General features: G+C 36.9%; 1 pseudogene; it reads left to right on the top strand.

The window, feature by feature from the left end:
- The first annotated feature begins 384 nt into the window (after window positions 1–384).
- LOC107865095 lies at window positions 385–1,441 on the top strand (annotated as a pseudogene).
- The last annotated feature ends 4,269 nt before the right edge of the window (window positions 1,442–5,710 follow it).

The following is a 5,710-nucleotide window of genomic DNA, read 5'->3' as shown; positions in this document are numbered from 1 at the left end:
GATAGCATGATTATCTTTTACGGAAAACAAAAGTGTCGTGCTAGCTACTACACAGCATGGGGGACACTTGGGACATATTGAAGGGATAATGGCAAAAAGCCTCTGGTAATATACGTTCCTCTCATCACATAAATGGTTTTTGGTCATGACTATTCTGAGTATCACTTGTATCCCTTCACACCTTGTATTAAATTGTCTAGTGACTAATTTAGTAGTAGTATGTTATCCATGAAGAGAAAAAGTTATCAGTTTCTTCTTTTGTGTAGGTGGGTTAGGTCCGTTGATGAATACCTTTGTGCTTTGAACTCCAACTCATTGATTCGTAGAGAAAAGGTATTAAAATTTGCACGCTCACTCACCTTCAAATTGCTCGTGAATTTAAAGATGAGCTTACCTAGAGAATTTGATGCTATGGTGTCAAAATTCAAGAGAATTTATGTGTTTTGTGGGAGTAGTCAAGGGAAGAAAAGTAGTTATCAAGATGCTGCTATTGAGCTAGGCAAAGAATTGATCTCAAGAAACATTGATTTGGTTTATGGAGAAGGTAGCATAGGCTTAATGGGTTTGGTTTCATAAGCAGTTCATGATGGTGGTAGGCATGTTATTGGAGTTATTCCCAAGACACTCATGCCTAGAGAGTTGACTGGTGAAACAGTAGGAGAAGTGACGGCAGTTGCAGATATGCATCAAAGAAAAATAGAAATGGCTAGGCAATCTGATGCTTTTATTAGTTTACCGGGTTGGTATAAGCACTCACTACTAGTACAATTTTCACTCTTTTGCACTCAAATTCCCAAAGGCAAATAGAAAAAGGACATCAGGTGCTTTTAGTTTGCTATTTTATGCATAGATTCACTATATCTCTTGTCTATTTTTTTTGTGAGTTCAAATAGTCTTTTTAGCTTAGTAGTATATTTTTATTCTTAAACTATAAGTATATAAAATATGTCAAAGTGTCTCTTAATCTTGTTATCTTGAGCATTACCACGTGAAAAGTTAAAATTACGAAGTTGCCAAAAGAAGGAAAGTGATGTTCTTTTTCCATTTGGCTTTATCAAGTGTAGTTTGGCATTTACTTGGAATTACATAGTCAGAATTCTAACAGAAAATAAAATTTTCATTGCATTCAGGTGGTTATGGCATACTTGAGGAGCTACTTGAAGTAATTACGTGGGCACAGCTTGGCATCCACGATAAGACGGTAGAATTGCTGAATGTAAATGGATATTACAATTCATTATTGTCATTTATTGAAAAAGCTGTGGAGGAAGGCTTCATCAATCTCAATGCTCTCCAAGTTATCGTATCTGCGCCAACAACAACAGAGCTTATCGAGAAACTGGAGGAATATGTTTCTTTCCATGAAAGAGTTGCTTCGAAGTTGAATTGGGAGACGGAGCAGCAGCTTGGCTACCCTCAAGCACGTTCTTTCTCTCCTTGAGCTTACTTTGAAGCTAAAGAGTAGGCGTATTAACGTCCATTTGTAAAAGTGACGTAACTTTTTACCTGAATTTTGGTATCTGCATCACAACAATGAAAGAATTGTTGCCTTTTTTTGTACTAAATTTGCATTTGAAGATTTTCAAGAATTAAGTTTTTTGAGTGTCTGATGATTTGTAAATATAGTTATTAGCGACAATAAATTAGTGACTAAATTTAGTCGTAGCTACTAAAAAACTCTAGCAATGGACAGATTTGGTTGCTAAATATGTCTACTTTGGTCGCTAAATATAGCTACTAAAGCAATCAAATTATGTTGCAATGGATTAGTGACAAAATATTCTGTCGTAAATTTAGCCACGCCAAAAATAAATTTTGGAAATAGCAACACTATAGCAATGGATAAATACGTCGTTAATATCAACAACCAAAATATATCGTCGCTAAGGGGTCACAAATTTTGCGATGAAAATTATTTTTTCGTCGTTATGAGGCTAGCAACGAGCAATATAGCAACAGAAGCATTTCCGTTGATATTCTATCGCTAATTCTATTTAGCAACAAATTTTCATATGATAGCAACGAAAATGGAGCGTCGCGAAATGCCCTTTTTTTAGTAGTGATCATTAACCAATGCTATCAATAGTGGTATCATTATACCGACTATAACATACAAGTATTGTCCTTAGCCAAACCTTAAGAGATTAAGGGATTCCAGTGTACCCATTTACCAAGTTAGATTGGGGGATTCCCTTGTACCCCACAAGTGTTCCATTATGTTTTCTTGGGGGATTATATTATTACCCCACAAGAATGCTTACTGACATGTTTACTTGGGGGATTCCATTGTATCCCATAAGAATGTTCAATGAACCATAACCATGACCACCAAACCATTATATTTAACCATTCCAGGCCATTTAAACCATTTATACCATTTGGGGTTCCATTACCAAACCATACCATGCAATATCCCCTTAAAAGTTCAACAATATAGTAAAACCGTTCTCATAGGCATTTTATCAAACATATTGGGGGCATAGTATTTTCAAAACCAAAATAAAGTACCAATTAACCATTCCCACGCAATAAAGTATCCAAATAACTATTGAAACATGTAAATACATAATTAAAACATGGAAAACCATAACCAAGCCACTATAACCAAAACCCCCAAATTATATTAGAAAACTCAAATCCATATAACAACTATGCCATGAAAACAATTTAAAAAATATGCCTTTAGTTGGAACAAAAAATCAGGGAAGGAGTACATGTCTTAAATTGAGTAGATGATGGACACAAATCGACAACACAAGCCCCAAATTAATCCTAAAGATGAAACCATAGCTTTATTTGCCCAAGAACTTTTTAGAGAGTGATTTCTAAGTGTTGATGAATAGCATAATAGGGAAAATAACCTCCCAGGTGTGTTAAAAGTCATGGGGCCTTATTAGGTTAAGTTGGGAAATATCCAGATTGTCCTCACTTAAACTGTATAAAATTCTCATTTAGGGTTACGACTAACCATACCAGTTGTACCCTCCAATATGAGTGGTACCCATCACTCATATTCTAGTCCTCCCCCTGGGAACCAACACTGTCCAAGGTACGACTTATATAAACCAAGTTGTACCCAAAGCATGCAACTCGTACCTTTGACCCATACCCTTGGCAGAATAGAATCATCTGAGGTTTAAACACTGTCCACCATACGAGTTCATGGTACAACTCTTACCCTAGCTTACGAATTATGGTGAGCCACTCGTGCTCAGATCCAAGTTAGTCTACCAATTCTAAGATTAAGTGAAGGAAAGAACTAAACCAAACGACCCATGATATTAGTGTGATATCACATCTTTCTTTAGATTCGGTTCGTGTTGTCCATGAATTTATGGATGTGTTTTCTACGGATTTGTCTGGTATGCCTTCGGATCGTGATGTTGATTTTAGATTTATGTTGAGATGGGAACCAAGCCTATTTTTATTTCTTATTATATAATGACCCTAATAGAGTTAAAGGAATTAAAGGATCAGTTGTATGAGTTGTAGGATAAAGGATTTATCTGTCCTAGTCTATTGCCTTGAGGTGTGCCTATTTTGTCTATCAAGAAAGAAGGGTGGGTCTATGCATATGTATATTGATTATTGATAATTAAACAAGGTGGCAGTTAAGAACAAGTATTCTCTTCCTCGTATTGATGATTTATTTAAACAACTTCAGGGTGTCACAATGTTTTTGAAGCTTGATATGAGTTTGGCTATCACTAGTTGAGGATTAGAGCTTTGAATATTTCAAAGGCAACTTTTCAAACTTGATATGGGCATTATGAATTCTTGGTAATGTCTTTTGGGTTGACCAATGCCCCAGCTGCATTTATAGAGTTGATGAATCGGGTGTTTTGATTGTATTCTTGATTTCTTTTTTATTGTATTCATAGATGATATCTTGGTTTATTCCAAGTATGAGGTTGAGCATAAAGAGCATTTGCGGATCGTGCTTCAGAGATTGAGTGATGAGAAGTTGTATGCCAAGTTCTCCAAGTCTAATTTTTGGTTGGAGTCTATTTCCTTCTTAGATCATGTGGTGACTAAAGAGGGTATTATAGTTCATCCATCCAAGATTGCAACAGTTCATGATTGGGACAGACCTACTTCACCCATCGATATTCAGAGTTTTGTTGTCTTAACAAGGTATTATCAGTGTTTTGTTGAGGGTTTCGCATCCATTATAGATTCTTTGACTAAATTGACCCAGAAAAAATTTCTTTTCAATGGTATGATGCTTGTGAGGCGAGCCTTCAAAAGCTCAAGAATTTGTTGACTTTAGCTCCCATTTTAACTATGACCAAGAAGGGCATGGGTTTTCACCATGTTTTGTGATATTTTTGGTGCTGGTTTTGTACTGTATTGATGTAGGAGAGTAAGGTGATTGTGTATGCTTCTCATCAGATGAAGCCCCATGAGAGGATTTACCCTACCCATGATTTGGAGTTGTGCGCGGTTGTATTTGCTTTGAAGTTGTAGAGGCACTATCTATATTGAGTTTGTTGTGAGATTTTCTCAAATCATCATAGCCTTCAGTACTTCTTCACCCAGTGAGATCTTAATATGAGGCAACGCCATTGGCTTAAGTTGCTCAAAGATTATGACTTGACTATTCTCTATCATTCGGGTAGACTAAAGTGGTTGTGGGTGCCTTGAGCCAAAAGTCGACTAACATGGGAATCTTGGCTCATCTTCTGAGTCAGGAGAGTCCTTTTGCCTTGAAGGTTTAGTCTTTAGCTAACCAGATGGTTAGGCTTGATATTTAGACACCTGGGTATGTTTTGGTATTTTTTTTTTATGGAGCATATTTAATCTTATCAATTTGATAATGTAGGATTGAGATTGATTTGAGATAAGATTTTTAATGATAAGGATATGGAAGCCTCACTTGATTCAAATGGAGTTTTGCAGATTAGAGGTTGAGTTTGTGTGTCGAGAGTGCGTGACTAGATTAGGTTGACCACGGAGGAGGCCCATTGTCCTAGATACTCTATCCACCTGGGAGTGACTAATATGTACCGTGATTTGAGGCAACATTACTGCTGGGTGGTATGAGGAAGCATGTATCAAACTTTGTTGCCCATTGCCTTTTTTGTCATCGAAGGCCGAGTATTTAAGGCTTGGTGGATTTTTTTAGTGGTTACCCATTCACTAGTGGAAATAGAAAGGGATAACTATGGATTTTATGATTGGATTATCTAACACTTCCCATGGATCTGATAGCGTTTGGGTCATCATAGATCGATGGACCAAGTCTGTGCATTTTCTTCCAGGGCAGGTCTCCTTCAATGTTGAGAGGTTAGCCAGTATCTAAATTATGATATTGTGTAACTACATGGTGTGCCCGTGTCTATCATTTTAGATCGAGGTTCGGTGTCTACATCTCACTTTTGGAAGACTTTTCAGGATGAGTTGGGCACTCGAGTTGATTTTAGCATAGTGTTTCACCCCCAGACTGATGGTCAATCCGAGTGGACTATCTAGGTTTTAGAAAATATGCTCTGTGCTTGTGTGATAGATTTCTGTGGTAAGTAGGAGCAGTATTTGGCTTTACCATAGTTTCTTATAATAACAAGTATCAGTTCAGTATTGATATGGCTCTTTTTGAGGCTTTGTATGTTAGGCATTACCGCTCTCCAATTAGTTGGTTTGATGTTTTTGAGGTTAGACCTCGAGGTACGAATTTGCTTCATGAGTCTTATTCAGGATAGGCTTCGTGTAG

Source organism: Capsicum annuum, chromosome 3 (assembly GCF_002878395.1).
Source record: "Capsicum annuum cultivar UCD-10X-F1 chromosome 3, UCD10Xv1.1, whole genome shotgun sequence".
Lineage (NCBI taxonomy): Eukaryota > Viridiplantae > Streptophyta > Magnoliopsida > Solanales > Solanaceae > Capsicum > Capsicum annuum.
Note: the sequence above shows the minus strand (reverse complement) of the source record. Positions and strands in the feature narration are given on the sequence as shown.